This window comes from Bombina bombina, chromosome 6 (genome assembly GCF_027579735.1).
Source record: "Bombina bombina isolate aBomBom1 chromosome 6, aBomBom1.pri, whole genome shotgun sequence".
Taxonomy (NCBI): domain Eukaryota; kingdom Metazoa; phylum Chordata; class Amphibia; order Anura; family Bombinatoridae; genus Bombina; species Bombina bombina.
Genome location: NC_069504.1, coordinates 719,570,329 through 719,582,316, shown reverse-complemented (window position 1 = coordinate 719,582,316; position 11,988 = coordinate 719,570,329). Strand labels below are relative to the sequence as shown.

General features: G+C 41.4%; 2 non-coding genes across 2 annotated transcripts; one reads left to right on the top strand and one right to left on the bottom strand.

Annotated features, from left to right (window-relative positions):
* Window positions 1–5,925: 5,925 nt before the first annotated feature.
* TRNAE-CUC (transfer RNA glutamic acid (anticodon CUC)) lies at window positions 5,926–5,997 on the top strand. Its single transcript has one exon. It is a non-coding gene; the product is annotated as a tRNA-Glu (tRNA).
* A 450-nt stretch (window positions 5,998–6,447) lies between these two features.
* Window positions 6,448–6,520, bottom strand: TRNAK-CUU (transfer RNA lysine (anticodon CUU)). The gene has a single exon. It is a non-coding gene; the product is annotated as a tRNA-Lys (tRNA).
* Window positions 6,521–11,988: the final 5,468 nt, after the last annotated feature.

Sequence of the window (11,988 nt, the reverse complement as noted above, 5' to 3'; positions counted from 1 at the left end):
AAAGCAATGCACATGGGTGAGCCAATCACACGATGCTTCTATGTGCAGCAACCAATCAGCAGCTACTGAGCATATCTAGATATGCTTTTCAGTAAAGAATATCAAGAGAATAAAACAAATTAGATAATAGAAGTAAATTAGAAAGATGTTTAAAAATGCATTATTTTTCTAAATCATGAAAGAAAAAATGTGGGTTTCATGTCCCTTTAAGTTTCCTTTTGCAGTTTTCTTTTATACAATTTTTAACATAAAGCTTATGAGATTCAACTTATAACCATATGAATGCTCTTAATAAATTACTAGCAAACCGCAATAGTGAACCGCAGAGTGATATGTTAGAGGGAGGGGAAAGGAATGAGGAGGGAGGGAAAGAGAGAAGAGAAAGAAGAGAGAGGGAGAGAAGAAAAAAAAAAAGGTGGGGGGGTTTAAATTGTTCTATTCCAGACCGCCACAATCATCTCGTGGGTGTCCAATTTCTCTATTTTGAGATAGTGATATCTCTCTAAGGTGATAAGTTCAGCCACTTGTTGTTTCCATTCTGGTATAGATGGAACACATTGTTTCTTCCATCTCTTCGGGATGAGTTTTTTTGCTCCTGTTAACATTATGAGAAGGAGCGCGAATTTAGCGGGATCCTCAATCTTGGGTAATGAGCTAAACAGAATACTCTCTAGTGTATTCGGTAGAGTTATACCGAGCAGATCAGAAATAAAAGAGAAGACTCCCAAACAATATTCTTGCAATCTGGGATAGGACCACCATATGTGGGCGAGGGAGCCCTCCTCTCCACACCCTCTCCAACACTTGTTACTCAGGAAGGGATATATTTTCTGAAGCCTCGATGGAGGCAGATACCATCGACACATTAGTTTAATGTGAATTTCCTGAATTGAAGCGGACACTGAGGCACGCTTTGTGAGTGTAAAGGCTTTAGACCATGAGTCATAACCTATCTCTTTCTGTAACTCTCTATTCCAGGCTATGGTGTAAGATGGGAGTGCTGTTGGGTCATCTGTAACTGTCAGTTTGTACAAAAGGGAGATGAGGTGACCAGGAGCGTCTGTTAGAATACATAATTTTTCAAAGGGCGTGAGTCCTCTACCCATGTCCCTCCTTTGTTTGTGACTAGAGATATAGTGAAGCAATTGATTATACCTGAGCCACGAAGAGAAAATCTCTGTGGACATCAGCTAACTGTCCTTGTGTTTTAGTAATACCGTTTTCTGTGACGAACTGCATAGTACCTGTTTTTAGGCTGTATGGCTGTTTAATACGGGAGCCCATCTTACAGTATGGGAGATCTGTATTTTCGATTATAGGTGTGAGGGGAGAGTGTCTAGATGAGATTTGGGTGCTAGTTGCTATTGTCCTATCCCATTCTGCTAGTGTTTCTGACGTCATTACATATTTATGCAGATGTTTTGGTCTGTGTGATGGGGTAGTTCATGCTAATGTTCCTACATTGTTCCGCCAAAAAATCTGTCGTTCTAGATTAATCCATGCCTTGTTGATGTCATTGTGGGACCACTCAACTACATGTTGAAGAAAGATCGCTCGTCTGTACGCCGATAAATAAGGCACGCCTAGGCCTCCTTTATCCCTTGACAAGTACATAGTCTTGCGTGGAACCCTAGGTCTAATGTTTGCCCAAATATATTGTTCAATTACTCTTTGTAGCTGTTTAGGCTAGGTTTTTTTTTATTTGGGGGGGGGGGGGGCTTTTTTATTTTGATACATTTAGATATTAGATTAGGAGTAATTAGTTTTTATTTTTTAAATTTTGTTTTTTATTTTGTGTAATGTTGTGTTTATTTTTTTTGTAATTTAGATAATTGTATTTTTTTAATTTATTTTATTGTAATGTTAGGTTTTAGTATAAGGCAGCTTAGGTTTTATTTCACAGGTAAGTTTGTATTTATTTTAACTAGGTAGTTAGTAAATAGTTAATAACTGTTTACTAACTAGTCTACCTAGTTAAAATAAATACAAACTTACCTGTGAATTAAAAAAAAAAACTAAGATAGCTACAATATAACTATTAGTTATACTGTAGCTAGCTTAGGTTTTATTTTACAGGTAAGAATGTATTTAGTTTTAAATAGGAATTATTTAGGTAATAATTGTAAGGTTTATTTAGATTTATTTTAATTATATTTAAGTTAGGGGGGTTAGGTTTAGGGGTTAATATATTTATGTAGTGTTAGTGATGTGGGAGGCCAGAGGTTTAGGGGTTAATAACTTTAGTATAGTGGCGGCGACATTGGGGGCGGCAGATTAGGGGCTAATAAGTATAGGTAGGTGGCGGCGATGTTAGGACCAGCAGATTAGGGGTTAATAAATGTATGTAGATGGCGGCGATGTTGGGGGCGGCAAGATTAGGGCTTAATAACTGTAATGTAGATGGCGGCGATGTTAGGGGCGGCAGATTAGGGGCTAATAAGTGTAGGTAGGTGGCGGCGATGTTAGGGCCAGCAGATTAGGGGTTAATAAATGTATGTAGGTGGTGGCGATGTTGGGGGGCGGCAAGATTAGGGCTTAATAACTGTAATGTAGATGGTGGCGATGTTAGGGGCGGCAGATTAGGGGTTATTAACTAATGTAGGTGGCGGCGATGTTAGGGGCAGCAGATTAGGGGTGTTTAGACGTGGTTTTTATGTTAGGGTGTTAGGTTTAAACATAACTTTTTCTTTCACCAAAGACATCAATGGGGCTGCGTTACAGAGCTTTTGTTTCCGCGATCACAGGTGTTAGGCTTTTTTTTTTTTTGCCAGCTATCCCCATTGATGTCTATGGGGAAATCGTGCACGAGCACGTCAAAGCAGCGCTTGTTTTTGGTTGAGGTATGGAGCTCAACGCCACTATATCGCCCGCACAAGCCTGCTTTTTGTAAACCTGTAATAGCAGCACTATAGGGAGGTGAAATACTGCCGCTTTTGTGGCGGTCGTTAATTTCCCTATAGCGCTCAAAAATCGTAATTTAGCTGTAATTTAATTACTATGCCCCCTAACCTAAAACCCCCTTAATTAACCCCAATTACATAAAATAAAAAAATACTAAGTTACAATTAAAAAAAACTAAACATTACTTAAAAAAAGAAACCTAATACCCCTATGAAAATGAAAAGCCCCCCCCCCAAATAAAAACAACCCCTAATCTAAACTACCAATAGCCCTTAAAAGGGCCTTTTGTAGGCAAGTTAAACAGCTCTTTTACTTAAAAAAAATGACCAATTACCCCCTAACAGAAAACCCCCCACCAAACTAACCCCCCAAAATAAAAATAAAAAACCTAAGTCTAAAAACACCTAAGCTACCCATTGCCCCATAAACCCCGAAATAGGTACTTACAGTTCCTGAAGTCTGGCAGCGAAGGTCTTCTTCCAGGCGGTTAAGGTCTTCATTTAGCGCAGGGACATCTTCTATCTTCATCTGGAGTGGAGGTGATCGCGGAGTGGACCAGCCATCGCGGAGCAGGACCGGCGTGGAGTTTCCTCTTCGTACGGTTGCTGCCGCACACTGAAGATTGAATGCAAGGTACCTTATTTATATTGGGGTACCTTGAATTCCTATTGGCTGAAATTTTGAAATCAACCAATAGGATGAGAGCTACTCAAATCCTATTGGCTGATTTCAAAATTTCAGCCAATAGAAATGCAAGGTACCTAAATGGGGTACCTTGCACTCAATATTCAGTATGCGTGGCGACCGCATGAAGAGGATCCTCCACGCCGGTCCTGCTCCGCAAAGGCCGGTCCTGCTCCACGATCGCCGTCCTGCTCCATAGTCACCTCCGCTCCGCGATCACCTCCGCATGTCCCTGCGCTGGACGAAGACCTTCACTGCATGGAAGAAGACCTTCGCCGCTGGACTTCAGGAACTGTGAGTACCTATTTCGCAAACAGCTGTTTGTAAAAAAAAAAAAAGAGCAATACCCATGCAAATGCCCCTTTAGGGGCATTAGGTAGCTTAGTTTTTTTTAGACTTAGATTTTTTTTTATTTTGGGGCGTTGGTTGGGTGTTGGGAGTTTTACTGTTGGGGATAATTGGTATTTGGGTAATCTAGTTTTACTGTTATCTATTTTTTTTGTAAAGATTCTCTTTTCATACTGGTTACATTCCATTTGCTTATTTCAGGACAGTAGCATGGTAAGCTTTCACTGATCAGAAATAAGCATGTTTTCATAGAATATTTTTATTAGTTATATTTTGCCATTTAAAGTTTTATTAAGAGCAAACAACCTGCAATTCCCATCAACCTTAACATATACATGTCCCAATTTCTGCTGAGAAGATATTTTTTAATTTGTGTTTTTTTTTATTCTTTATTATTATATATTTGTATTTAAAGTGAATGTAAGTTTTGATGCAAAAGTGCCCGGTTTTTATAAATTCGATTAAAAACAGGGGCACTTTAATTAATCAAAATTAACATTTTTCTCGTTGTGAAAAAATACTTACTTTTTAAACTTGACAGCCGTTCCAGCTTCCCCCGGTCGTCAGAAATGATGGATGGGTCATCCTCCAATCACTGCTTCTCCAGCCCCCCCCCCCCGGGGGAATCTGTGTCTGATTCAATGCCATGATTGGAGGAAGCCGGATTCCTCATTTTAGACCCAGGAAAAGTCTGTGCGACGGGCGGAGGAAGCTGGAGCGGCTGTCAAGATTAAAAGATGGGTTGTTTTTTTTCACAACACAAGTGAAATGTAAATTTTGATGAATTAAAGTGCCCCTGTTTTTAATAAAATTTTGAAAAACCGGGCACTTTAGTATCAAAATTTACATTCATTTTAAGTCTTACCCGTGCACAGACTGGAATCAAGTGCTGTGCACGGGCGTCTTAAAGAGGAGGTGGGTGGAGCAGAAGAAGTCACATGTGAGCTGAAGGAGCCGTATTCCTTTCAAGGTTGTGTGGTAAGACTCTAATATTTTTTTTTTATTGATGATTTGTGATGGCTTCTGCCAGCAGAACTGTTTGATCGCTGCACTGTTTGAACTCTGACAGAACACTGCACTCGTGCATGCTGTCAGTGAATAAGGGATAACTACACATTCCACAAATTTACTGCTCCACGTTTCTTTCTTTATTTTTAAACTGACTCCAGTGCAGTTAATACCTGCTAAACTTCAGGAGCATCTACAAACAGAAGAAAACCACTGTAATGCTGCTGTACAAAGTCAAAAGTAGCAGCTTTAATTAGAAATATAATCATTCTGCTGCTGCTACAGTTATGAACAAAGTTTGCAGACAAGGGGAGGAGGTGTGATGGTTGCCTAAGCAACCAGAAAGTGCCCTCCCACCCCTAACAATAGTCGGTGTCTGCACTGCAGGTCCTCATGTGAGCAGATCTGCATGCAGTGAAATATTCTTTCTGTTGTAAGAGCAGCACAAACCAGCAAAACAAACCATAAAAATGCCGTTGAAGAAACAAAAAACTAAACATTGAATTTCTTTTACATTTACTTAACATCTTCTATTTGCATATTGAAAACAATTTTATGAATGCATAACCACATATAATATTTTAGAGCAGTACAAATTCGTACTGAGATGGTGTAAATAAACATGAAAATTAGGGAGGCAAAACTTTATTAATTAACACAGTGTTGATTTTCTGTAATTCACATACATGTGTCCAGTTGAGATAATGTCAAATTGATTCTTGGAATCTATACACAATTTAACCACTTTACGCCATTAGGACATTCCATGCCATCCTAACAGTGCTGGGCTTTAACGTTGTTAGGATGGCATGGAACATCCTAACTTATATGGCGTCCTGCTGCCTCCTCCTTTTGAGTAAATGGGAAAATCAGTTCTCATGAATTAAAGCTATCTGAAAATATATATCTGAAAATTCTCAATGGAATTATATATGTTAACAGCTTATATTTTCCAAAGCAGTAGTTCATTTTTTACTTCACAGTTCCCTGGTGGTCTAGTGGTTAGGATTCGGCGCTCTCACCGCCGCGGCCCGGGTTCGATTCCCGGTCAGGGAAACTAATTTTAAATTTGTTTGGTTTAAAATGTGGAACTCTTAAAAAGTTACCACTGATATTTTGAAGCAGTTTTTTAGCAGTTTTTTTTAGCAGTTAATATATACATACACAAAAAATAGTTAAAGTTGATAAAGTGGAAGTATTAGGTTGTAAAAAATATAAACAAATACAACTAAATTCTATATGTATACATAATTTTTGCTTTTATTTAATAGTAGCTATCAAATGAATATTACCTTGAACTTTACTGCTTATTTTAAACTGAAGCTGTAGTAGAAGTACAAATTTGCTAAATCGGGGCTTGAACATGTAAACATATTTTAATATATCCCATTTTAATGATAGTAGTAATGTGATCAACAAAAATGTTTTACAAATATATTATTTAATTCAAATATTCCTGTAGGGAGATCAGATTGTTTCAATATATTTATTGGGTTAAAAACAAATCGCCCAACGTGGGGCTCAAACCCACGACCCTGAGATTAAGAGTCTCATGCTCTACCGACTGAGCTAGCCGGGCTTATTAACTGTTGGACAATCAATTGTTATTGTCAGGAATATTTTGTTTATTTATTTTTTGTGGCCAAGTAACACATTTGCTGGATATCTATTGTTTTTATTAAGATTATTATTATTATACCGCCGCTTTTTTCAAATGCTTATAATAACCACACAAACTACTCATGAAACTTGGCACAATGGTAGAGATCTATGCTGTGCGTAATCCTTTGCAACATGAAGTTCATAGGTCACATGATCTGTCAGCCATATTGCTTTTTCCTTCTATTAGCAGTGAGAGTCCACAAGAACATTCATAACCTATGGAAAATACTATTCCTGGCCACCAGGAGGAGGCAAAGACACCCAAACAAGACTATAATATCCCTCCCACTTCCCGTACCCCCAGTAGTTCTTTGCCTTGTTTCATGGAGGTAGGCAAAGAGAGGTACTCTGTAAAGATGAAGTTTATCATTTATAAATTTCAAATGAGTATTGGTATATATCATGCTGGTCGACGCTGGGTATCCCATGCCTCTTTCCAGTCTAACCTAATTCCCTTGTCTGATAACGCGGTGTGTTTCACACTAAATTACAGACTTATGATAGGTAAGTTTTCCCCTCTTTCATGGCAACTTGTCTAATAAAGTCTTGTCACTGCACTAGGACGCGTGTTCAGTGCACATTCCTATCCCCGTGGACAGGCATTTGTTTGCCATTAATAATTCTTCGATCCAGCCATAGTCAAGGGGTGAGAGGGCTGCGCTTCGGCGCATTAACATGCAGAACAATGACAAACATTTCAACACCCTGTCATGGTCACTTTCACTATCCTAGTGTAGGCCACCCCAAGGGGCTATTGGGTGTAATACAGACTGCAGGCTATGTCTCGATTCAGGCCACAGTGGTGGGCGGTGACTCTGTTTTCGACCCTAGGCAGCACTTTCATGCCATTTCTGCTTCAGATCCACTGCGCAGTAGTCCTGTGGGAGAGCAGAAGCAACGCAGCTCGGCTGGACCAGAGTTGGTAAGATGCCCTAAACAGAGCTTTCAAGGGGACGGTTATTTGGTGCTTTGCGACCTAGATACCCAGCTGTGTGTTCACAAATATGTTTTCTCTTGCACAATAGACGACTCTATGCTGCTAGAGAGTCTGGAGGAATCTTCCTCGGTTATTACATGGACAATAGTAAATGTATGCTTTGCAAGGTAACCACTGTGAACCCTCCGGCACAGCTCTGTAATTTTTGCCTAACATAAGTCCTGACGTCTCACTCAGGAGGCTCAATCGGTCAGACCTCGTAAAAGCCCCCACAAGCCCAGTCTCCAGCAGGCCCTACTACAGCTTCTCAGGCCTTAGCTGATGCAGACTTCCCTGTCCAAAAGCCCATGAACATGACTTATCTTGCCCCAGAGTGTGGCGCAGAGAGCCGGCTCAGCTCCGGCTGCGGTGGGCCATCTACTCGAAGACCTTACGGCCCACATATAAGAGTCTGCTTCTGCTGCCCTGAACGCTAGACAGGTATTAGGGAAGATGAAGATTAAACATTTTTCTCCGGCATGTAGCCCCAGTGCGGCGGCGGAGGCCACAACCAGTAGTTTTAGGCAGCCTTCTGAAGATGACCCCTTAGTTAGCTCTGAAGGAGAACTTTCTTCCTCTGATCCTTCAGGTAGAGTCAGAAGAGGACTCAGAGGAGGAGATGATTAGGCTCAATGCGGAGCAACTTCGACTAAGCCACCCGAGGAGGAACAGGTTCAGAGACTGTAATAAGTGTTTAGACCTAGGGCCCTGGATGTCTTTCCTGTACTCCCAGTTATTGCTGAAATTGTCCCTAAAGAATGGGAGAAGCCAGGGACACTTTTTGCTCCATCGGCTGCATTTAAGAGATTGTTTTCCATTTCAGCTACCCATGCAGAGGTTTGGAATAGTATCCCTATGGTGGATGGTGATATATCCACATTGGCCAAGCGCGCTACTATCCTGCTTGAGGACAGCAAAGCCTTAGATAGAAGGCTTGAGGGACATCTCAGGTGACAGTTTCTCCAGTCTGGTGCACTGTTTCACCCATAAGTGGGGATAGCTGCTGTCACGGGGGCAGCCAAGTTCTGTTTTTAATCCCTACCGGAGCTGATTATCGTGGAAACTCATCTGGAGTAGATCCAGGATCATATACAATCCCTAAAGCTGGCAAATGGCTTCATCAGGAATATCATCCTACAAATTATTTGACTCAATGCTAAGAATGCTAGATTTGTGGTTTTGGCTAGGAGGGCCTTGTGGCTTAAGTCGTGGTCTACGGATAATGTCTAGACTTTTTTATCCTTGTCCTTTAAGGGCAAGTCTCTATTTGGTCCGTGCCTGGACTCCATTATTGCTTTAGTTACGGGTGTAAAGGGAGCTTTTATACCTCAGGATAGGAAATCTAAGCCCAAGAGTCATTCAGTGGGATGTTTTCATTCCTTTGTCCGTACAGGAGTCAGAGGAGCGCGGAAGTGACTAAGACGGAGTCCCTAGGGCAACCTGGAAACACACTCAGGTTTTCAGAACAATCAGCCAAAGAAGTCTTCCCAAGACAACAAGTCAGCATGACGGGTTCGCCCCAGACGTGGGACCAGGTTGTGTGGGGGACATACATTCTCTGTTTCAGAGGGCATGGTTTCAATCCATTCAGGACCCTTGGGTTCTGGACATTATTTGCCAGGGATACAGAATAAACTTTGGTCTCATCCACAGAGGGGCCGCTTTTTACTGTCAAGGGTCTCAGGAAACCCTGTAAAGAGTAAATAGTCTCTGCTGCGCTGCATGGATGACCTCCTCGCCATGGGTGTAGTAGTCCCAATTCAACCAGCAGAGAGAGGAAAAGGGTTCTACTCCAACCTCTTTGTGGTCCTTTGATTCACCTTCTTAGACAAGCACTGCCAGTTTGTTGCGCTTCCATTTGGACTGGCTACGGCATCACAAGTTCTCACCAAGAAGCAGGGAGCTTTTCTGGCTTGGGTCATCTGCAGGGGATTGCAGTGGCCCCTTACCTGGATGATATTCAGGTTCAAGCTCTATCCTTACCAGTGGCTCAGGACCATACGCAGAGGTTACTCTCGTATCTTCAGGCGCATGGTTGGAAGGTCAACCTAGAAAAATGCTCTTGTACCGGCTACGAGAGTAAACTTTCTGGGAACCATCATAGACTCTGTCAGTATGCGCATTTACCTCACAGGTCAGCACAGGGAGAAGCTTCAGAAGGCATGTCGCCTGCTTCAGTCTAATATGTATACTTCGGTAGCACAATTCATGGAAGTAGTAGGTCTCATGGTTGCAGCATTGGATGCTATACCGTTTGCTCGCTTTCATCTGAGAACACTACAGTTGTGTATGCTCAAACTGTGAAATCGAGATCATTCAGATCTGTCTCAGGTCAGCTTTCTCCTTCAGCAGTGAAAAACCGGCCAACTGCTTTGGCATTCTGTTTCAAATAGTTGAATGTGGCTACATAGCAAGTTATTTTGTATTTGTCGGAGCATATGATGGGCTGAAGAAGAACAGGAGTAAGGGTGATGGTCGTCGCCCAGTATCTTTTTCGTTAAGTAGATTGTGGGATGTGCTGAGGGTGGTGTGGGCCTCTGCTTACGAGGTGGTGATTTTTCAAACGACTTTCTTTAGTCTTTTTCGGTGTTTTCGCATCTTAGTTAATTAGTATGTCTCAAAGGTCTCATGGGGGTTTGACTGTGGCAGAGGTTACAGACTCGCAAGTGTCCATCTTTTTGCGTCGATCCAAAACGAATCAGTTTGGGTGAAGGCACTTCCATTGTTTGTTCCCTACGGGGATCAAGGTTTGCCCATGTTTAGCGGCAGCTTGACGGCAGTGCTCTGTCGCAATATCATTTCTGGTCGGTTTTGTGGAAGGCCCTTGGTAGTTTGGGTTTCAATCCTGGGGAATTTGGTTCCCATTTTTTCAGGATAGGGGTGGCAACTGAGGTTGCTGCGTTGGGTTGAAGGGATGATGCCTTTCGGGGTGTTGGGAGGTGGAACTCTAACAGGTTCCGTTGTTATGTTCGTCCTCAGTTGACGGTTTAATTTATCTTTGCTGTGTGGTTTTCTTTTCCAGATCAGACTAATGTTTGGATGGTGGGCCACTCTTTTTTTATTTACTGGGTCAGGAGAACGGCTGCGAGCAAAGAGGATGGCTTCCAGCTTGATTTTGGAAAAGGAAAGGCTTGGTTTAGGTGGTTCGGAATTTGTGGCCTTCGTTGTGATTAAATTTTTTGCTGTCCGGGGTGGAGCAGGTGAGGTGTTTCCATTCTCTCTACATACTTGTTATGGGTTTTTTTGCATCAGAAGGAGATGGTATGGAGGATTAAGAAGGATTTGGTGAGGTTGAAGGCATTATTTAATGACTTGTGTTGTGTGGTCCAACATATTTCCGTGTTGATCTGGCGTGCTGCCTGGGATCAGTCTCGTTTAAATAACAGTGGACGTGAAATTAATAAATTGGTGGCTTCCTTTATAAGGAGAATTGGTGGGGCGTTTGTCCGTCATGACGATTTGGTGGATGTCCATATGGGAGATGGTGTTCACTTTAATGTAGTTTGGCTTTGGCTCTTTATTCTGGATATTCAGGAGTGGCTGAAATTGCTGATGTGTGGTGGAACTGTGTGGGGGTGTCAACCCAGTTTTTGGCGGGTGTGCTAGTCATCATTTTCAGACCATGGCAAAGTACAAGGTTTTTTGGTAGCCTCCCCAAGGGGTGGGAGAGCTGGATAATTAGCTACTTGGGCATGGGGTCCCTTGGAGCTGGTTAGAAGATCATCAAAGGAACGGACTTAGTATCTTTCTATGTCCAGCTGGAATTAAAAAGACAGCCTGGTCTAAATAAGTTAATATCGAGAGGTGGAAGAGGTTATGTTAAAATTGGGGCTAGCACGAAATCAAGTTTAATTGAATTGAAACAAGTTAAGATGTTGTTTTAATATTTGTTATTTATAAATATGATTTAAAATATAAGAGTTATTTAATAAACAGGCTGTGGCCAGATTTTATACCAAGAATTGTTGTGTTTGTCTTTATTTATATGTGAAGTGTTTTAATATGATGTTTGGTTAAGGGCCGGGAAATTGACGGCTCAATAGGTCAGGTATAATTAAATTTTGTGACTTAGCCACTCGTATGCCATTGCCAAGGCGTTGCACTTGGCCACCCTTATTGCTGCTTGCAGCTATATTTTTATTACTAAATTTGTTTTGTTGTCTTGGTATACTTTTCCTGCCTTATACCAGGCAAACTATAGCTGCAAAGGAGGCGAGAAATTACCTTTAATTATAAAGCCGTATTTCCCAAATGTGTTCTTCCTCTGGGACACCATTTAAAAGCTATTGAAAAACTTTAAGAATATATAAACAAAAAAAAAAGCTATTGAAAAACATGTGGCCCAATATACTTTGTTTTGCAGAGTAGTTCTCTGTGGGTCCTGAGGGGCATTTTACTGTGTGTTTGAT